Source organism: Danio rerio, chromosome 18 (genome assembly GCF_052040795.2).
Source record: "Danio rerio strain M-AB ecotype USA chromosome 18, GRCz13ab, whole genome shotgun sequence".
NCBI lineage: Eukaryota > Metazoa > Chordata > Actinopteri > Cypriniformes > Danionidae > Danio > Danio rerio.
Genome location: NC_141038.1, coordinates 39567275 through 39591271, shown reverse-complemented (window position 1 = coordinate 39591271; position 23997 = coordinate 39567275). Strand labels below are relative to the sequence as shown.

General features: G+C 37.5%; 1 protein-coding gene and 1 long non-coding RNA gene across 2 annotated transcripts in view; one reads left to right on the top strand and one right to left on the bottom strand.

Annotated features, from left to right (window-relative positions):
- The window catches only part of clasrp (CLK4-associating serine/arginine rich protein), a 777720-nt gene that overhangs the window by 105692 nt on the left and 648031 nt on the right, over positions 1 to 23997 (bottom strand). The gene's annotated exons all lie outside the window — the stretch shown is intronic.
- On the top strand, positions 12685 to 16597 carry LOC147839787 (uncharacterized). The gene is made up of 2 exons (XR_015515192.1): positions 12685 to 13859; positions 13931 to 16597. It is a non-coding gene; the product is annotated as an uncharacterized LOC147839787 (long non-coding RNA).

Sequence of the window (23997 nt, the reverse complement as noted above, 5' to 3'; positions counted from 1 at the left end):
TGTTAATTTATGGGCTTCGATCGCCACTGAGGACTGTTGTGTAACATTCCGTCTGGTAGTAATTAGCATTGCATTAGGAGATGTGCAACAGTTCAGCTGAGCTTGCAGAATTAAACACTGCAAGAATGGATCAGTGGGCCCTTCTATTGTTTCATAACGCACTCTCTCTAATGCACTTTTGATTAATGTCAATAAGCAAAAAAAATCCTCAGAATTACCAGTTTATCACTAATGCGTTTAATAAAATGTGGGCACTAAACAAAGAAGTGAAAATAAATCACATACTGTATAGTGGTATACTTTCATTTCACTAAACTGATTCTCACAAATATTTAATTTTATACCGCTTATGCAATGCCTAACAGAAATTCTAAACAGAAAACATTATGTAACTGTAAGGATGGCTAAGTCTCTCCATAATATTAGACCCCAAAACTGCTATGGAATTCCAGGAAAATTGTCATGCAATAAAATATTAACTTTCTAATCTAAGAAGATAAGCTAGGAAACCAGTTGTTCAACTGTCTCGATCATGCATTCTGAGCGCCCCTCTCTGCTCTCGACTTTACCTTTTCCACCAGAGCAGCTCACTCACATTCCACATGTTCCATGAATGTTCAAGTTTTAATACGGTGTGTCTTGTGGCTCTATATTCATGTTTGGTATCATTTTAAATGTCTCTGTGTGATTGGTAAAGTGTTATAAATTTCACAGTAATAATTAACAATTCCGGGCGTCACAGTGGCACAGTGGGTAGCATGTTCGCCTCACAGCAAGAATGTCGCTAGTTCGAGTCTCAGTTGGGTCAGTTGACATTTCTTTGTGGAGTTTGCATGTTCGCCATGTGAACCCCCATGGGTTTCCTCTGGGTACTCCGGTCTCTCCCACACTCCAAAGACATGTGGTACAGGAGAATTGGGTAAGCTAAATTGGCCAAAGTGTATGTGTGTGAATGAGTGTATGAATGTTTTACAGTGATGGGTTGCAGCTGGAAGGGCATTCATTGCGTAAAACATATGCTGGATAAGTTGGCAGTTTATTCCGCTGTGGTGACCCCACATTAAAAAAGGGACTAAGCTGAAAATGAATGAATGAATTCACAATTTCCCTGAACAGAATGATCTGTTCATTCAGGTTACGGCTTTGATAAGATCTTTGCTAGATGCTCCACTTCAGAAAATGGTCTTTACATCAACTCATGACCAGACAAGGGTCTTTGTGAAGCTTTTATTGTCTTAAATGGTTTTGTCTTTTAATGGTTTGTTGTGATTTGAGTATTTAAGGGAAAGGTGCAAAAGTGTCTGTGGGATTCTCTTGCCAGGGTACCCCGTTGCAGTGTGTGAGTCTTTGAGCTCTGCATCAAGGCTTATATGCTGCAATGTACTTCTACACAGTCAGGTATTAAACAAGTAATTGATGTTGTACATTTCTGAATTGGCTTATTCATTCATTCATTTTCTTGTCGGCTTAGTCCCTTTATTAATCCGGGGTCACCACAGCGGAATGAACCGCCAACTTATCCAGCAAGTTTTTACGCAGCGGATGCCCTTCCAGCCACAACCCATCTCTGGGAAACATCCACACACACATTCACACTCATACTCATACACTACGGACAATTTAGCCTACCCAATTCACCTGTACCGCATGTCTTTGGACTGTGGGGGAAACCGGAGCACCCAGAGGAAACCCACACGAAGGCAGGGAGAACATGTAAACTCCACACAGAAACGGCAACTGAGCCGAGGTTCGAACCATCGACCCAGCGACCTTCTTGCTGTGAGGTGACAGCACTACCTACTCCGCCACTGCCTCGCACTGAATTGACTTATTTTGTTTCTTTTTTAAATTGGAATGGAAAATCTTTGCCAGACAAATAAATGTAAACTTCTTGTTTAATTCTCCTATCTCCTGAAATAATTGTAACTGTTGTAGATTGTTTAGGCTGATGTTTCCACAGCCTATGATCAGGATTGCTAATACACTCAGGCATAATGGGTAAAGCATAGGCACAGCATTAGAGACCTGTTGATTTCTGAGAATTGCTGACTTTGTATGATATAATCTAGTGGCTAAATCAAACTTTATTTATGTATGAGCAAGCATGGGGCAGCCTAATATTACTTAAAGGAAATTAATTTACAGTTATTTCCTCTATCTAAGAACTAGAACTGCGAGGATGTGTCTTTGAGCAGATGTTACTAGCCAGCATACTGACTAAGCGACTTTGAGTAAACGATGAACCATTAACTATTAAAAAAAAAAAGGGATTTAGTAGACTAATCAATCTAAATTAGACCAAATCACACCCTATAAGCTACTCAGCTTAAATCCGATGAATCTAAATTTAAATCATTATAAATTGGAGTCAGATAAGAATAAGGGTCAAAATTTAACTCAGGCTCATTCTGAAAACCTAGTCCTATGGACGTTTCTGGAGACCGCAAAATACGTCCCAGGAGGTACTTATTTTTGCAGTTTTTGTTTTCACGAATCTACGAGAATCCGCTGTGTGAGCTTTTTCATATCTTTCATTTTTCTTGCGAGAGCAAATCGCCCCCGTTGTTCTCGCATAACCCCATCGGAGGCTGCTGTTGAATGACTGTCTGTCTGACTGACTGATTGACTAGCCGACCGACCAATCAACTGCCCCACCCTCCTCTTTCCCTAAACCCAATCAGTTTTACCTATTCACCCGCCTATCCCCTTACTTCCTTGAACCCAACCAATGATTTACAAAAAGCATCCAGAAAAAAAGCCCTTCTCTGATTTTTACCGTTTTCAGATTTGACCGCATTTTCCCCCTGTTATTTACATGTTCATGTTATTTTTTTTGCATTCTGTTTTTGCCTTATCTGCCTTCTGGAATCGCTGTTCCCCGGAGTCGAACCCTGTTGTCTGCGTGGTCAACTCCTCTCTGCTTCTCAAGTTTGCCAACGTACATGACGAGCTAACTAGACAAACTGGTTGCAGCGGCAAAGCCCTCCACACGGAGGTAAGCAGTCAGCTGTTAAGTGCGAAAAGGAATGGCGTCATACTGCCCCGTAACTTTTGTTTAAAAATTTACATGCAGCTATACGGACCTCCGGCTACATAAATCGCGGTCTCCAGAAGTGTCCATGGGACACCATTTTTAGAATGAGCCTGTGTTGTTAAAATTTTAAAAACTAAAAGTTTTCAGCTGCGCGAGAGAAGGCTTACATGTAGTTAACCTGCACCCATGCTGTTAGTTCTGTTGTAGGGCTAATAGATGGACCCTTACATTACAAAAATAAAATATTTATTGATAAAAACTTTAATCTCATTGAATACAGCCAATATATTTTGGTGCATTTAAACAAATATTTTATTAAATGGTTATATTCACTAAAATAACAGTTTGATCTCCTAACATCTTTAGGAATAGAAAGATAATACATTTAATTCAAAACAAGTTATTGCAAAAACAAAACAAGAAAAATTACAAACTACAAACTGTAAACTAAATCTTAATTGATGTTTTTTTTTTTTAAATATATTTAATATGTTTACACAACATATTCATTTAGGGGTACAAATTTGTGGACTCTGATCTTAAATTATTGTTTGATTAGTTCCAAATTTGGCTTTGAGTAATCTAATATATATGTACAGATATTATAAAGCATAATATTGTAAATATTCATTTTAAAGACAGGTCTGTGAGGCATGTACTCATTTATGCCAAGCACTGTACATTATAATACGTTTAATAAGAGTATTTTATGTAGTTCTATGGTATGAAACAAGAGAACCTGATTCCAACACTAAACAGTTAATTCTGCTTCAGATAAATTGAGCTTAGAATGTTTTCCTGCTCATATTTTCAGGGATTTCAACCAGCAGTTTCAGATTTGCAAATAGATATGAATGTACTTGTGATGCAGTGTGATTTATTGAAAAGTCACACTCACTTTAGTAGCAATGTCTAACATCGAAATATTAATGGTACACATCATGAAACAGTGAACAAAAAGAGCACTACCTCCATTTACTTCCAATTGATTTTAGAAAACAAAACTCATCTTTTGTCACTTGTCAGGAATAGTCATTTGTCTCCAAAATGGCCAAAAGTTTATTTTTTATATACTGTAGGTAAATGTATTTGTAGTGTGAAGCAAAACATGGCTGAGAAGCATTAGAGCAGAGCAAAACCAGCTCATGGGTGAAAATAGTGGAAAACAAAGACCTCAAACCTCACAAGGATAATCTCATAAGGCCTTACCCACTATGCTATGAATGCGCAATATGTAAGATTGTTTAATTAAAATATCTAAAAACCATTAGAACTGATTATATACGTATACACTGTAAACCCTTCTGTTGTCATCACTAAAGATATTAAGTTAATATACTGTAGCTTGACATTACTTAAAATACAAAGTTTTGTCATCAAAACTTAACAGGTATGTTTAACCTACTCATTAGGCAGCAACAAAACTTTTAATTCATATTTTGAGTTCTTTGAACTTAACATTTTAATTTCTTTAAACTATTCACCGGTCTCTGTTTTAAGTAATTGGTTGCGCTTGAAATTCTGCCTTGATAACCGCGCTGATTGGTTGATGTATCTTATATGACACAAGGTGGTCATTTTGCTTGTAATGCTGAATTTTGCTGAAGCACAACAGGGACAGAGGCACTACCTGAACCCACTGACTAAAGAGAAAAATTAAATTAGTAAGCAGATATTTAAATGCTTATATACAATTTTCACTTATCGGACACTCACGCAGTTGCTGCAGATTTGTTGGCTGCACATCCATGATACAAATCTCCCATTCCACCACATCCCGAAGGTGCTCTATTGGATTGAGTCTAGTGACTGTGGGGGCTACTTAAGTACAGTGAACTCATTGTCAAGTTCAAGAATGCAGTTTGAGATAATTTGTGCTTTATGACATAACACATTATCCTGCTGGAAGTAGCCCTCAGAGCATAGGTACACTGTGGTCATAGAGAGATGGACATGGTCAGCAACAATACTCAGATAGGCTGTGGCGTTGACACGATGCTCAATTCTTACTAATGGGCCCAGTGTGCCAAGAAAATATGCTCCACACCATTACACCATCACCAGCAGCCTGAACCAGTGATACAAGGCAGGATGGATCCATGCTTTCATGTTGTTGACGGCAAATTCTGACCCTAACATCCGAATGTGGCAGCAGAAATCAAGACTCATCAGACCAGGCAACGTTTTTCTATTGTCCAATTCTGGTGAGCCTGTGTGAATTGTAGCCTCAGTTCTTAGCTGACAGGAGTGGCACCCGGTGTGGTGTTATGCTGCTGTAGCCCATCACCTCAAGGTTGGACATGTTGTGCGTTCAGAGATGCTCTTCTGCATCTCCTCTGTTTTAACAAGTGGTTATTTCAGTTACTGCTGCCTTTCTATCAGCTCAAACCAGTCTGGCCTTTCTCCTCTGACCTCTGGCATCAACAAGACATTTGCGCCCAAAGAACTGCCGCTCACTGGATATTTTCTCTTTACCACACTGTTCTCTGTAAACCCTAAAGATAGTTGTGCGTGAAAATCCCAGAAGATCAGCAGTGTCTGAAATACTCAGACTAGCCCATCTGGCACCAACAACCATGCCACGTTCAGTCACGTGAAGCATCTTTCTTCCCCATTCCGATGCTCGGTTTGAACTGCAGCAGATTATTTTGACCATGTCAGTTTGACATCCCTGCCTTAATGCATTGAGTTGCTGCCATGTGATTGGCTGATTAGAAATTTGCATTAACGAGCAGTTAGACAGGTGTACCCAATAAAGCAGCCAGTGAGTGTAATGCTGTAAAATGTGCTATTTTAGCAATTTTCAGGGCTTGTTTAATTTGTTCTTTAGAGGGAGAGGCAAGATAGGCTAAGAATCAACAGTTTAATGTGACTTCCTTCACCATGCTTGCAGTGTAGGCAAAATCACTGTTTATGATGGGTTCTGTTGTCTTTTTTAAATGCATATCGCTGATTGCCACCAGGACAGATTTGGTGTTTTCAGTGTTATTTAGTGCAATTATTTATAACATAACTAGTAATTGCAATTAAATTAGAATTTATTTAATGTTAGAATTTATTAACAATATGTCAATATATGGTATTATAAACAATTACATCTTCAAGTAACTTACCCAACACTGATTATTTGCCATTCCTGCTTCCATCTTTCATGAGCGTTAAACTTCATGAAAGTATCCAATTCTGATGGTCACTTTTTTTTTGTTAATGTACGATAATAATTTCACCCTTGTCATTTCTTATCAGTTAAACTGGCTTAGTCTGTAACTACATGATCACGCTGTATGTGTGACCTCTGTGTCTGCATAAAAAATCATTATCATCATTATCCTCTTTATCTTTCAGTGGTTGCTCTGTTAATTCCTAGCCCGTCCTCTGCTCCGTAACCCTGCTGATATAAAGCCTTGTAAATGTGTCACTCTGGTACCCTGATGTTATCAGACCTTGTTGATGTTCAGGAGCCTGAGAAAACCCATGCATGCATAAATCCATCTGAGCAAATGATCTATGTCTGTGGTCATAATGTTAATGAGCATTACCACCTGGCTCAGGGGAACAGAGGTTTGTTTTTAGTGTGTTTGAAGGCCAATATTGGGAATGAGTACATCTGCACGCCTCCATGGTAAACACTGCCATCTAACATCGCTTCCCCTGAGACATATTTCACTTTTTCCAGGTCTAATTTGTCACCTAAGACAGAACAGAAGTCCTCCCATTCAAGCCTTTCCAAATGGCGACGCTGCATTTATCCAGCATCACCTCCCAGCTTAGCCTGGCTGAGAGCCGATAAACCTCTAATGGCCGCTGGGGTGAATGCAATCACACAAGAGCACCTGCCGCCTCCTGAACATTACCAATCATCTGCTCTTTGTTTACTGGGGTGGATTAGGCTTGAGAACTGTTGGATACTTGAAGCCCAATCAGATGTTTGCTGCTTCAAACAGGGAGAGGCGCATTTCATAATTATTTAGATTTCAGCATGGTGGCATAGCAATGCTGAATAATGAAGGCTATCAATACTGAAGAAGACAACAATGGATATAAATGACAAAGATGTCAACAAGAGGAAATGACATAAATAGAAGTGACCCCTGTATTAGGTGGCAGATTTTCAAGTTTCATTAATATGTGTTTACACTTTCATTAAATTTATTGTTGATTTTTATCCAAATCCACTTTATTAAAATTGAATCTTTACATTTTATCAGGTTAAGCAGAAAACTATTTTCTGTTTTTCAAACACATCATTACTAACACTTAACAATAATTTTTTTATTAGTTAATGTATTTACTATCATGCACAATCAATTAACAATACATCTATTACAATATATATGCAACCCAGGCTCATTCTGATTATGTACTATAATATACATTTCTGGAGAGCACCAAATACGTCCTAGGAGCTATGTTTTTTTGCAGTTTTTGTTTTTGCAAATCCACCAGAGGCCAATGTTTACGCTTTTTTAGATCTCAAATTTCTCTTGTGTCTAAATTTAATAAACACCAGCGAGGTTATTCAACCATTGAAAAGGAGGCGCTCGCACTTGTCCTTGCTCTCCAACATTTTGATGTTTATATTGGTTCTGTTTCGTATCCTTTAATTGTCTACACAGATCACTACTCCTTAAGGCTGATTTATAATTCTGCGTCAAACACCAGCGTATGCTATGGCGCTGACGCAAAGCCCTTCGCCGTCGCCGTCACTGACGTGCACCTCTCAAAAAATGTAACTACACGTCGCAACGACGTGTAGCGTAAGCTCTGTGATTGGTCGGCTTGGTAGCGCTGACGAGTCTGGGCGGAACCGAGAGCCGCGCGAATGGCGTGAGTGATTGTTTACAAGTGTGGAGACCCGTGAAGGAGCTCCAGATGGAAAGTTTTGTTTTGTATTTACCTCATAGTTAAAGTTGTTGCACGTCCGCCGGTTCCTGCCTCAAAATGAGCGAGTTTGAGCCACTTGTACATCCCGGAAGTGTTCAGGAAAAGCAAAAAAGCAGCGAAGAAACTCGAGACAGAGGAACATTTACACCTCACTGCCAACTAGCGTTTCGGAAGTGTTAATGCAGACCGACAGAGACAGCGCACAGAAGTATAAATGCACAGCCACGCACGTTGTATGCGCCGTGGGTTACGCCGGTCACCTGACGCAGAAGTATAAATCAGGCTTTACTTTTCATTAGTCGGATGAAAAATCACAACCAGCGTTTGATCAGGTGGAGTTTGTTTTTACAAACGTTTCAACTAGACATTCGGCATATCCGTGGAAAGGATAATGTTATTGCGGACGCTTTATCACGCGTCTGATAGAATAAATTGTAGTTTTTGTTTCAGCTAAGATGTTTTTTTTTCCCTACAATTTATTCACTTAAGGTGAAGGGTGTTACGTGGGTCTGTGTTATTTAATTAATCTATTTATTTATTGCTGGTTTGTGCTTGCGATCGAGTTCTAGGAGGAGTGTTTCACCCGACTTATCCAGGATTGGATGATGCCCGTGACGTCACTTGGGATTACCACTATATAAGGCTGACAGCAATGGCATCTCTGTCTCTCTCTCTCCCTTTGTCTTGCAGTCTCTCGCCCTCCCTCAGCTCGGTGGAACGTCAATTTAACCATTCAAACGTCTGTGTCTTCCATATGTTCGGCTCAAACCTTGAATGTTTTTGTTATTCGAGCCAGTTTTGAGTTTGGGCCGTAACAGTGCCATTCAGGTCTACTTTTTCATGTAAATCCACCAGAGGTCGACTGACGTGACTGACCGATCAACTGACCCACCCTCCTCCTTCCCTAAATCCAACAAATAGTGTTTTAAAAAGCAATCCAGCCCTTGCAGGAACCTGATTTTTATTACATTTTCAGATTTTACCACATTCTCACGCTGTTATTTACTTGTTTGTGTGTTTTATTTGTTTGTTTTTGTCTTAACTGCTTTCTGGAATCTTTCTTGATCTGACTCGAAACTCGACATCACAGTCAATTTCACTTTATGTCTCAAATAAACTCTTATCACTCAATAAACTTTATGTCTGGACAAACAGTGGAAAACCTGTCCACACAAAAAGAAAAAGCATGAAAATTAACGGTATCACACTACCCTGTAGCGTTTGTTTTAAGGACCAAATGAGGGCCATACGTTCAATGTAAGCTCATTCTGAAAACGTAGCCCTGTATACGTTTCTGGAGATCGCAAATTATGTAGCCAGAGCTATGTATGGCTGCATTTCATGTTTAAAACAAACGCTACAGGCGGTATGATGCCTTTCCTTTTATCGTTTACCAGCTGACTGCTTACCTGCATGCGAACGGCTTTCTCTCTGTTACCAGTTTGTCCAGTAGCTCGCCATGTATGTCGCCGGAAGTGATGTGAGGATCGATACTAAAATATCGATATCTCCGATACCAGCTTTGTATGTGCTAGAATCTATTACCTTATCAAAATATCAATATTTCAATAATTTGGAGCAAATATGTAGTTTATTGGAAAAAGAAATACAACGGAAAGTAACCACAACAACCCTAGTTTATCTGAATAACGTAAACTTAGGCAGAACTACTTGGGGTTTTGAGTCCGGTGAAGAACGCTTCTGAGATGAAGGTACGACAAAAACAGAAGCCAAAAAAAATTAAATAAACAAGCAAATAACGGTGAGAGTGTGGTATAATCTAAAAATGTGGTAAACATCAGGCTGCTTTTCTTTTTCTGAATTGCTTTTTAAAACACTGCGGTTGGGTTTAGGGATGAGACTGGGTGGATTAACGTGAATATAGCAGGCACGAATGACAATAGCGAGAGATATTTAAGATCTGAAAAGTTGAACTGCAAAAAAAAAAAAAAAAAAAAAACATACCTCCTGAGACGTATTTTGCCCCTTCCAGAAATGTATATCTGGCTGCATAATCAGAATGAGCCTGGGTTGTTTGCATTCCTCTGCCAACATAATTCGCAATCTCCAGAAATGTATATACATATAGGGCTACGTTTTCAGAATGAGCTTATGTTGCAAACATTTAACTATTTTAACACTTGTCAATGACCAGAAAGTGATAATAAACTAAATGGGACATAGTGTATGAGTGTGTGTTAATGCTAGAGTCTATGAGTGTTTCCCAATAATGGATTGCAGCTGGAAGGGCATTCCTGATACACATAAGGGTCTAAGCCAAAAGAAAATAAAAACATTAAACTAAAGTCATCAATTAAAAACCTTTACAGGTCTTTTTTCTGTTGAACACACACACAAAAAAATAAAAATAAAATAAAAATCTGTGTTTGACAGAAGACAGTTAAAGTGAATGGTGAATAAATCATGACATAACTTTCAGTTTTGGGTAAAATAGCCATTTTAATTAATTCATTTTGCTGGAAATTAGCTAAACATGGAACCATTTAGTTATTTACTCATTTAGCCTCTTAACAGATTTATTTTTCGCCATAATCCAAACACACACATAAAAACAGGCTGAAAGGATTTTTGACCCAAAACAACAACATGTTTTTTCTTTTCCTTATGCACAGCCAATGGTTCCTCAGAATTCTTTCAAGACCTCTCCAGGCTTCCTAGGCTGCCAACAAAAGCCTGAATACTGAATTTGGTAACATTTTAATGGATGATTATTTTATTTCTCTAACACCATCACATCATTTGTTACTACATTTGAAACTGTCTATTATTTTAACTTTTCAGGGGAAACCTAAAAAATGTAGGAAGTGAATAATAAACATTATAATATATATATATATATATATATATATATATATATATATATATATATATATATATATATATATATATATATATATATATATAGCTCTATTTTGACGATCCATGCACAAAGTGCAAAGCACATGACGCAAACGCATTTAGGGCGTGACAGAATCCACTTTTGCTATCTTAAGGATGGAATAATCTGCTTTGTGCTGTGCCTCATGGTCTAAAAGGGTTGAGCTCATTTTCTTAATGAGTTATAGGTGTATTTTGAGAATAAACCAATCAGAGACTCATCTCCCATTCTTTTTAAGAGTCATTTGCGTTGCGCCATAGTGCATTTACTATTCACATGACGGACTTTGTAAGTGGAAAAACTGAGCGTTTCACTAGCAATAAAACAGTTAAACAGAGCATCTGCAGCGCGAGACTGAGAGATGAGCCTCCTCATTATTTACTTTCATTTTCGCTTTACTTCTTCTACACACAGACATCCATTACCCTATAAATAAGTAATTTAGTTTATTAAGCGCAAAGATTTGTTTCAAAACTATTTTTAAATTCAGTTCTAATTTCCAGCAAACGAATAAATGAACAATAATAATGAAGTGTGATCAAAAGCTGAGTTATATCCAAATCACCTTCTGTGCCTTATATCATCTGAAACCTGACAGGTGGGCAAATCTAAGCTTGTTTTTAATAAAACAAATATAAATATGGATATAATAAATAATACTGATAATAATAATAACAATATTCAAAAGCAAATTGTTATGAGTAAACTGAAAAAGCCCTCCGAGATGAAGAAGGCATGAAAGAATGTTTTTATATGTAGCCTAGAAAATAATATGTTTTGTAGCATTTTAATTCTTTATATTTATATCCCATATATATATCCTTATTATATCCTATATATATCCTTAATATTAAAATTTTTTCTCATATGTAAAGATATTTGCGCATTGCTCTATATTCCTTTTGTCTATTAAGCAGTGTGTAAGCGAGGCGCAAAACTAATGTGCGCTGCGCTGGACTTTAGACTGGCTTTGTTCTGGTCTATAGAACAGACTATTATAGTTTTTCAAAATTGCAACGCGCCAGCAATGCACCTCAACACGCCTCCCTTTTTAAATCAGAATGCTATGGGCGCACAAATGAGTGCAAATGCACTTGCTATTTAAACAGCGTGGCGCAAAATGTCAAAAAGACTCTTGCGCCAAGCTGAAACTATAGCAAACAACAATTGCGTCCCACCTTGCACCGGGTGTATGATAGGGCCCATAATATCTCACCTGTATGTCTAAAATGGACTACTGCGTGGCTCCAACCTTTAGTCAAACCTACTTCAAGAACTTCAATACTTAATAATGTCCACGTTAAAGTTCGCACAGTCAACACAGTCAAATCAAATAAAGTCTACAAGCATTTTTTAAGTATATTGAGTGATTACTTTTTACAGAGAAAGAATTAGTGACTATATTAAGACACTGAATTACATCCAGTCTTGTTTGTCAAAGGGACTCGTTCACACAGAAATAAAAACTCATCCTTCACTTTTTGTAAACCTGTTGGAATTGTTCTTTCTTCAGTTGAACAGCAAAGAAAACATTTTGAAGAAAGCTGGATACCTGTAACCACTGACTTCATAGTATTTTGTTTCCTACTATAGAAGTTAATGTTTACAGGATTTCAGTTTTCTTCAGAATATATTCCTTAGTGTTTAAAGGAATAAAGAAACGTTGGGACCAATTTACATTTTCACATTTTCATTTTTGTGTGATCTATCCTTTTAAGTGTGCAAAGAGCTTCTCAATCCCACATATTGCCCCATCAAATGTTTTAAAGCGATGGCAAGCTGCTTGTTATCACAAAATTAGGCATGTTGTAGGTGCACATTACTATTCTGTAAAAGTTTAGATAAAGCTTTCCTTTCTTGTTTTGTTCCACCATGTGCTGGCCTACTGTTGGTTTACCATTTCTAAAATGTCATGCAGAACACAAGGAAAGATATTCAGTATCACCTGCTGCAGATACACATGACAGAATTGATCAATACGAGCCGAAACAGGGCTGGTGTTAGAGCTCAGCACGCTGTCTTTGACAAATGAGCCGAGCTCTGGCAAGCACATGCTGAGCTCAAATACTCAATCTTCCCACTTTTCGATGCCGATTACAGACGAAAGTGACATTCTTTGAAATGAAGAGAGACAAAAGATGAATGGAATTCTCTTTTTAGGGCCTGGTCTTTTTTGTTACTGAAAAGAGATTAAATAAACAAGAGCCCAGATTATTTCTTTACAAAAGCCGTGGCTGGACTGAGGCGGTTCTCCTCTGCCGGGTGATGCTCCTTTATCTGTATGATGCAGACGTGTTTAATGCATTCGGATGCTGTAGGCAATACATGTAATGGATTGTTGGGAACAAATGGAAATGACAAGCACCTCTTCTGGCATTGTTTAACCCTCAGAATGTATTCAGATCTCTTTTGACCCAGAAGATACAGATAAAATTAATAAAATATGCATAGCTCTTAGTAAAAAAAACAAACATTGCAAATAATTTATTGTTTCTCTCAGTCACGTTGGTACATTTCTCAGATCAGTATTGAAATTGGCAAAACAGTAAGTGCATTTCTCAAAACAATTTGTAAAAAAACCACACCATGGATTAACTGCAAAGCCAGTCTCTGTGTCACTGTGTCGCCCTATAGGTGAGTGGAATAAGCTAAATTGGCCGTAGTGTATGTGTGTGAAAGAGCGTGTAGGGGTGTTTCCCAGTGTTGGGTTGCATCTGGAAGGTCATCCGCTGGGTAAAAAACATATGCTGGATAAGTTGATTGTTCAATCCGCTGTGGTGACCGATTAATAGAGAGACTAAGCCGAAAAGAAAATGAAGAGAATGAACATAGGACAAACTCCTTAAAGGGCCATGAAACCCCCTCGTTTCAGCAGGGTGTTTTCACACCTCTACTTTGGAAAAAGTCCGAAAAGTGGGCGTGTCCAGCTCTGTTTAGGGGGGAGTGTCAGAGGAAGAAAAGTGGGATGGTGTGGGAGTGTCTATTTGGGCACGCGCAAGTTTCAGAGTCAAAATACACACAAACACACAGGAGAAAGTGATGGTGTTTAACCTACATGGACATGTGTAGTCGAATTATTTGCCAAATTATTAAATGGTGGACTTTAACTGCAGTTTGGCTCTTTCATTCAGGGAATTCATTCATGCCCCTCGCGACAAACGAGATATTTAATTCGAGGAACTGCTCTAAGCATGTATTTTTCATGCAATGTTTGATACCGCACAGCGAATGAGAGAAAAAAACCCTCCGCATTTCCCGGAAACTTAGATGCACACAGCAGGTAGCGTCAGAAAGTCGCGTGTGTTATTCCGGTCACAAAATGCGGTAAAAACCCTACACGAGGTTAAAGTTTGGTTGTGGTGCGATACGAACAAACTGAATAAACAAAGAGCACTGCTCGCTCACTTACCAAATCTGTAGAGACAGAGCAATCACCAGCAACTGGACCCGCGTCTTTATGAAGAGAATACTACAAGGGAATCCGGATCTCAGCATTTGCAGATGAGAACAGCTCTCAGGTAAACAATAATCCTCCTTAGACACGTAAGTTATTGTTGTCGACCGTCGCGTACACTGTAATCCACACGTGAGTCTGAGCTCTCACAGAGAGAAAACGAAACTTAACTGTAGCAAACTATAAAAGCAACACTTCACGCTTGTTTTGCCAACACAACGTGGTGTGTCTGTAGTCTAAGCACTGTGACAGTAATATATATTAATGAAGTTGCACAATAGAGCGCGCTGATTGGTTTGAACCAAGCCTTACTCATGCATTGATGCAGCACACTGTAAGACGTAAGAAGACACACTCTGGTACAGACTCCCAGTCTGCACGCTGGAATACAACGCTATTATGTCATGGCCGTGACGCAGCTTCAAAAATTCGTTTCAAACCGGAAGTACGAATTTGCTTGAAATAACGCAAAAACAACCAATTTACACTTTTTAGTGAAATATAGGTGTCCTAATAGTGTTTTTAGCAGTGTGGGACACATATCAGACTGTCAACAGCTCAAAAAATGTGTTTTGGTGTTTCGTGACCCTTTAAAGAAAACTGTACATTCAGTGCTGCTTGAATTAAAGTGCAGTCTTTTTACACCACCTGGCATTCCTGTCTAATAAATACAGTAAAATATATCCTGTCAAATTTTATCTATGGATGGATGTATATGTAATGATGTATGGATAAATAGATAGATACCTATATTTGAATATATTGTTGTGGTTTCTGTGTAATAGGAACATATATATTTTTTAACAAATTAATAACATTAATTAATTAATTAAAAACCCCATACTATGGATTTTTAAAGATGAGCTTCCATGCAGTGTGTAACAGCACTAAATGAATAAAAACATCCAGCTGAGGTTTAAATCTGAAAGTGCACTGTGTTTAAAACTATTGATTCTTTAACAAAATATTAGACTCAGAGTCAAATAAATGAATCATATTGGGTTTGGATTTTTTGCCTGAACGCATCAACGTCAATTCGGTACATCACCAAATATGTAGTACTGGATTCGGTAAAATGTGATTGTGCCTTTCCCTTCAGACTCGGAGAGCGGGGGATCATGGGACTGATCATTAAATTTAGATGATGATCACTGACAGATGGAGATTCAGCTGTGGGGAGTAAAGGGTTAAAGTTCATTTTTACAACAATACCACAGTATAGCCAACCCAGTGCTGTGTTTGTTCCTGTCGTTTTGTTTTATTTTTAATGCAATAACTTAGGCTACAATTTAAGATTTATTGGCCGTTTGCTATTAAAGGAAGGATCAGCAGAGACTATTATATTAGGGACATTGTCAGTAACTATTATATGGACCGGTTTCGTCTTCCTCTAGATCATAACAGGTAAGTGTAATTAAAATTGTTGCTTAATTTTCTGTAGTTTATGTATTACTTTGTGTTGTAACTTGTAATCGCTCTGCGCGGCTTGTAATCACTTATCTAATATAGGTCAGTGTGTCACATTCGGTGTAGTGAAAAGAACAAGGATTCAAGTGCAGAACTAAATGATGGATTTTATTATAAAACCAAAATATGACCTTTTACATTACAAAAAGGGTCTCTTGAATTAATAAAAAATATGAAATGATTAAAAAGGCTTACTATAGTAATTAGCCATTAACCCACATTCTAACCTAAAGCTACATGGACATGTACAAAGATACATGTAATTAATTAATGTTACTCAGAATATGAATAGAAAACTTAGCTCGTTAAATATAGTAAGTAAAGGGTTAGATCAAAAATATTAAATTAAGTCTGTTCCTGTGGTCCAAGTGGACCGCAAGTATAATTATGAGGAAACAATATGTTTCTGCAACAAATGCATCATCGTGACATGTTTATCTGAAGGTAAGGCTCAAAGGTTCATCAATGCGAGTGAAATGATACGGAAGCCTAATTTCCTCATCCGCAGCAATCTGCCATGCCACTTTGTAGCGATGACATGACAATCCGTCACACAGAGTGAAGCACTATCATCCCTGACATTCAGCACCACTGACAGCTCTGTCCCAAAGCTGTCTGATTGATACGATGCAAAGTACCTTAATAGACTGACAACTGTGCACACCTTGCATTGTAAACACTAAAATCTGGAAAGATGCAAATGTGCGGAAATTAAACCAGAGCAACAAATCTCAAGAGATGGCTAATTTTTGCAGTTTGTGCTTTCTTTTTTAATCATCACAACACTGAATGAGTGTTATATGGGTGTTTTTAATTAAGCAATGTACCCTCAAAAAAAAAAAAAAAAAAAAAAAAAAGGTCAGCTGCGAGGTTGAGGTTCAATTGAACAGAATAATAATGTCTGCAATCACTGGTCAGAATCCATTCATCACTTCATTGCTCAAGACTGCAGGTTGTGTACTAATTACTGGAGGAAATTAGGATTAGTTTTGTTTAGAGAGGTTCTGTAGGGGTAAACACCTGCCCATTAAAAAGTTTAATGATAGATAGTATCATTTAACTGTTATTTCCATGACATGACACTTGTTACTGGCAATATGATTTAATAGTGTTTACATCAGACAATCTAAAGTCCCTTTCACATTAGGAAATAGAACTAAAGATAGCAATAAAAATGTAATTCTGAAAAGCAGAATCCAAATCACAAATATAATGCTAAGTCTCTTGCTGGTGCTCGACTAAAACATTAGCTTCTTTCACAAAATAATACTAATAAATATCTGTAAAATTTCTAGAATGACTTTATTGGTAAATTTAAAAAATGAGCTGTTCATACATGCAATGATGTTCTGTAATTTTTCAGGAAAAGCAACATTCCTACATCCATTCTAAAATATTGATAAATGTTGATATCATTAACCAGAAATCTTACCTCTAAAGCATGTTAACATGAAGGAGATCAGTTTTGAGTTGATGGTTTTATTTTAGTTTAACACTTTAGCAATCACACAGCTGAGATATGAATAAACTTAATGAACTACACTACCTGCCAAAAGTCATCATGTCGATTCCAGTTGTATGAGCAACAAATAATAACTTGACTTATTCTAGTTAATGATTTGGAAAAGTGGCAGAATCAATCCCAATCATCACAAATACTGCAGAATGTCTGTTGGAATCCACATTGACCCAAGATTCTCACAGAAATCAGTCAAGTTTGGTGATAGAAAAATCATGGATATCTGCAGAGTGCAGGGTGAAATCAGCAGCCTGAGGTATCAAGACATTTGTGCTGCCCACTACATTTCAAACCACAGGAGAGAGCACATTCTTCAGCAGGATAGCGCTCCTTCTCATACTTCAGCCTCCACATCAAAGTTCCTGAATGCAAAGAAGGTCAAGGTGCTCCAGGATTGGCCAGCCCAGTCACCAGACATGAAAATTATTGAGCATGTCTGGGGTAAGATGGAGGAAGAGACATTAAAGATGACACCAAAGAATCTTGATGAACTCTAGGAGTCCTGCAAGAATGCTTTTGTTTTGCCATTCTAGATGACTTTAATAATAAGTGACGTATAATAAGTGACAACACTTTTGTCTTATCAAAGTCAGACCTGTTACTATTACTGTCCTTATTCTTTTTTGGGGGAAAAGGAGCACCCAGAGAAAACCCACATAAACACGGGGAGAACATGCAAACTCCACACAGAACTGGTCAAAACAGGAACCATCTTGATTTGAGACAATTGTGCTACCCACTGCGCTTTCGTGACACCCATGGATTCTGAAAATGCATTTTTGTTGAATTTTTGTTGAATTAAGAAAATATTAATATTTTGCCACATTGTTTAAATAGCAAATCCATTTGCTCAACTTTGTGGACCCATGGGTGTGCAGGTCAAGAAAGGAAGTGTGTTAAGGTGAATTGTTGGCACATTGCTATTTTGAGGAACTAAATTGACTGCGCCATTGACCAACTAAAACCTGGTTCAAAGTCTATCGCAGAGAATGTTAGTTATGCATCTATGTGGGTTCAAACACTTACAATTGCTTAATACACACATGATGTAGAGCAATATGCAAATATTTTTACATATGAAAACACATTAAGGGATTAAAATATTAAAAAAAATATTATTTTCTACATAAACATAAAAACAACTACCTCCATGCCTTCTTCATGGGTTGTTTTATTTTTAAAGCTTAAAGTAAGCCCAAATGGGCATAAAAATAGGACGTGTGTTTGGATATAACTTATTTTTTTGACCTCACTTCATTATTATTGCTCATTTATAGGACTGCTGGAAATTAGAACTTAATTATGAATAGTACTGAAACTAATCATTATACGATTAACAAGCTAAATTAAATATATAGGCTGATGGATGTCTTCAGTGGAGTGACTTTCCACCATTTCGTTAATCCATGAAAGTAAAGGAGTAAAGTAAGTGTAAAAGTAAAAAGGACGAACGGAGGAGGCTCATTCTTCCTCATGCTGCAGATGGTCTGTCTAACTGTTTTCTCGCTAATAAAGAGTTTACAAAGCTGTGAGACAGCGTCCGCTAACAGCACGTCCTGTATGTGTGTTTCCATGATCCACAAGGTTTGTTGCATGTTTTTATTTTGTCTTTTATCAGTTGAGTTCCTTACCATTCAGACACATAGCTTCTATCCGTGCTGCAGTATTCGCCATATGTTTAAATTCTCCAGATTACCTGCCGGGTTAAGGGTTGGAATGGACAGGACAAGAGACCTGCTGCACTGCTATCCACTGTGTCTGGATTCAGACCCAGGAAAAAAGGAGGAGAGAAGTCCTTCACATTTAGAGTGTTTATATAGACACGATTATTTTTATGATGATATAATAAATTGTGGTTATGTGTATCTGAAATTACGAGTAACATGTATAGCAGGACATTGAAATATTTTATTTATTTGCATTTTAACTGTGTAAACTATAAAATCATGGGTCTCCTCACGGTTGTTGTCTCATTTTGTGAGCCATCAAACAACAATTGTTTGTACCCCTCTTTTTCCCCTTTGCCAGCCACACCCACTTCTCCCTCAGCTCACAGAGCTCCATGCCTATCTCGGAGCATTTGTTAAAAAAATCCAGAGGTAGACTTGAAATGAAAGAAGGGGGTTGCATGGCCCTTTAAAGGGAATGGTTGGTTTAATAAACGTTATACTCAAAACACACTCAAACCTCATTTAGAGAATAAGCGCAACCCTGTTGGACCATGTGTCATGGAAAAGAGCATATTTTTCTGTCATTAAAATAGCATAAGTGGGTTCAGACTTTAGATCAGTAAATTGTTAAAACAGAGCCCAGTGTGAGTTGATATCATGCTAAAATTGCAAAAAATTTGCAAAGTGGATTGCATGGCCTTGTGAATGAAACCTAGTGTCTAATTAACAAGCAGCAGTTAAATGTGTCTGGACAAAGGATTTAAAGTCTTTTTATTTTGATAAACAGAACAGATGTAAATACGATTAGACACATTAGTAAGATTTCAGTTACAACCCTGATTAAACCGACTGCCATTAGCAGCAGCACAATATGGAAGCATCTTAATGCTTGTAGTAAAGTTGATCTGTTTAGTTTTTTTTGTGCACAAATTTGGTGCAAACCATGCAAATGTAAAGTCACATCCCAGCTAGCAAAATTCCTGTGGCTCAAATCCAGCTCACACCGGACACTTACAGTACATCCGGCCCACATACTGTATAGAATGGTGGCACTTCTACTTCCGTTCGCCAGATTTGGGCCACAATTAAGCCATAGCAATACCACATATCAGCCAGAATTCAACCAAATAACCCAGAACTGACCCTAATCTGGGCCACAGTTTGCTTTTATTCTGGCCCAGATCTTGCCCACACAAGACACTTACATCTGGAACACATACTGAATGGAATGATGGCTCTAGGGCGGTCCACTCCTGTTTCTCAGATCTGAGCCACAAATAAGCCAAAGCAATACCACATTTTAGCCAGAATTCAACCAAATGAACCAGAACTGACCCTATTCTGGGCCACAGTTTGCTTGTATTCTGGCCCAGATCTGGCCTATTACATCTAATAATGGATTAAACACTGGTAAACATCAGTGAATTGTATTATTTCATCACAGGTTGTGCCATACTTCATTTTGTTTGCTGTAATGAACAAACTTTTCAAGCAAAGTTCTTAAAAGTTACAGCAGCCCAAAAGAAAATTTACATCAAGAAGTTCAGGGTTATGAGCCCAACTAAAGCAAACACTTTTCTCTATGATTATGACTTTAGTCTATGTGGTCCACATATGCTTTAAGATAACTGGGCCACATTTGCCATATCTCCTCTGGGCCGCTTTAGGCTCACAGCCACATTAGCCAGAGCTAACTGTGCCAAATAATTGCCAAAGGTGGCCCACATATGTCCTAAGATAACAGGGCCACATTTGCACTTACACGTGTGAGCAACTTTAGGCTTAGACCCAGATTACCCTTAAATGACTATGCCACATTTTTGCAAACTGTGGCCCACATTTGTCCTCTGTCATTTGGGCCAAATGTATCATTTTCCACATGGACCACATTAGGCTCACATTCAGATTACATTTTGCCATAAGTGCCAAAACTTTGCCTTAAATGGCCCAAATAAATAGCCCATATATGAATTTAAATCTTTGGCCCCTGTTTGCCATTGCACTGATGGGCCACTTCAGGCTCACATTCATTTTGTCTGGGCCGAAGAAATACCATCAGTGTCGCATAACTGCCTGAAGTGGCCCATATTCATTTGCTATCTGGGATGGGATGTTAAAATGTTTTTTGGTTCTTTATATGGACTTTGAAAGTCTCTTCACTATCTAAGGAGGATGGAAGAGCTCTTGGATTTCATTCAAAACATCTTAATTTGTGTTCTGAAGATGAAAAGAAAGGTCTTGGAGGTTTGGAACATAATGGTGGATAATGAATAACAATTTTCATTTTTAGCTGAACAAACCCTATAACATATGAAACATGCGGCTGAACTTTTTTTTTTTTAGTATCACCATTCTACCACTTGATTCACTGTGTAACATGCTCAGAGCTATGCTAATATTTAAACACATATATTTAAGTAGAAGTTGGTAGAGCCCACACTTTGTGAAACTGTCCTTATGCACTTATTATGCACACATCTGTGCCTACGCACTCTTGATTAAATATAGCCTAGGATTCTACGCATCATATGTCTATAGTGAGTAAACATCAAATCACTGAAAGTGATTATCACCTCAATCATGTTCATCTTGCTTGAATACCATCATTAACTGCATGTACTTTCCCATTATGATATAAATGCCATCTGGACATTACTTTAATTAACCACCGCTATTCTAATTGTATATAGAGGACAAATAAATAAGCATTTAATTGTAATAACACAATAATATTTAAATAGAATCTTTGAAAAAAATATGTCACTTAAGTGTTTTACTTTTAAAATTATTTATAGATTTATTCTAAAAAATCTTAAGTAAATATTTTAGATAAAACGACTTCAGATAAAGACATTCTCTTCAATATGTAAGTGCAAAGCCAATGAGCCAGTGTATTCACAATGTGATTTAAAGTGTGTGAGATGCTGCAAATCTCACAAGAAAGATCAAGACAGATACTATTTTAATATGAGTAAAATACTTTCAAACATCACTAGCACTACATTTATAGCACACTCAAGCACAGAGATTTATGCCACTGAGCTTGAAGTACTTAATATGGCCTATCATCACTGCAGTCATAAATAATGAAGGGAAATGCCAGGAGGCTTGTTTGCTACAGTACATCACTTTAAAGTTCAATGGATGTCATGGTCATGTTTGAAAAACTAAGAATAAAGTACATGGTCTGCCAGGATATCTTGCAAGTGGAAAAAGATTTGGAAAGCATATAATCCTTTCATGTTACACAGAGCTGTGACGGCTCCAGTCTTTAATTTAAAGAATAAAGTGACTCTAAGATGCACTTGTTCCAAAAACAGACATTTTCTTGAATGCTGTAAAGGTATTAAGTTTGATGTGAATAAGCATGCTGTTTTGCTTTTGCAATTATTAGACACTGGATATTTATTTTAAGGTATTTGATTTGTCCCTTTAACATTTAATGTGGTGAATAAAAGACAGAAAAGCTTTGCACTGGTTTAAAACCAGAAGAAATTTTGAAAAAAAAAACATTTTTTTTTTAGAACATTTAATCTTTTTTTATTTACAAAAACTGTCTACTGCTGAAGGACACAGCGAGACTCTTTATCTTTCAAGTGCCTTTTAGTCTTCAGTTTTTTTTTTTTTTTTTTTTTACTATTGAAGCTGCAGGAAACATTTCAGACTTATGGCCAACCATGCAGGAGAGTATTCTGGGGGCATCTTTAAATTTTATAGATTTTGAGTCTATTTTAATCCAGCCCTATTGTATAATATTTTTTTTTAAGGCTTCATTTTTAGAGTGAAAAGATGTTTCAGTTAGAAAGGTTCAGTTGGTCACGCAAAACCAAAATAATCCAGGGTAAAGGGGTGCATCTGCAATAAAACCAAATTACTTTACATCACATTATTGATTTTGATTAAAATGAATGACTCAAGATGGAAAGAGAGGATCTCATAAAATCAGTTCCATATAGACTGATGATCCACAACATCAAGACCAGTCATGGGTGATAAGGTTATCTGCGATCAACTTCTAACAAGGCCACATGTTTATGTAAGAATAGATTAGATAGTTAGCAAACAATCACTTCTTGTAAATATTGTGCAATATAAATAAAACAAATGTGTTTGCAGTTTTTGTAATAACAGGAGATTACATTTAACTGGTGAGCACCTATTTGAACTGAACACAAGCAGGTAACAAAAACTTCAGCTTTCATTTTGTTTTACAGGTGCTGATCAACAAGAAAGATATGTAAATCAGCCTTTATTAATGAAATAACCAAAAAAAAAAAAAAAAAAAAGGAAAGTGGCAGCCCCTTTAGTCATATTTCTGTATAAGCAGAAACAAAACTTTAACACAAAGTATCCCATAAAGCACACAGGAGTCCTTCATCCCCTCATCCTCTGCTCCTACGGCTCTCAGGCCTGCCACACTCATCACTTTTACCAACCTACCATATTTTTTCAGTGTACTACATAGCTACAGTATAAACACATCTCACACTGCTCTGCTTTGATCTTGATCAGCTTTTCGGCCAGTATTTTCGGTTGATTGACTGTAGTGTGTAGTGTGTTTATTAGCCATACTTATTTGGCAAGGATTTTTGGTCAGGTTTAGATCAGGACTCTGGTCTGCCAGTTCATTCATTAATTTCTTTTTGGCTTAGTCCCTTTACTAATCCGGGGTCGCCACAGCAGATTAAACCGCCAACTTATCCAGCACATTGTTAGATTTCGCTGTATTTGGCTTGAACGTTCTTGGGTGGCTCTCCAATGTATTAGAGGACTCTAATGCATAAAATAAGTAATCTGACCAAAGTTCTTATGGGGAGAAGACTTTATTGAAGAAAATGAATAGTGCAGTTCCTCAGCAGTGATGTTAAAGAATGGTTTATACTTCTGCGCCAAGTGACCGGCGTAACCCATGGTGCATGCAACGCTCATAGCTGTGCATTTATACTTCTGCGCGCTGTCTTTGTTGGACTGCATTAACACTTCCGAAATGCTAGTTGGCAGTGAGGTGTAAATGTTCCTCTGTGTCGAGTTTCTTCGCTCGTGTTTTGCTTTTCCTGAACATTTTCTAAA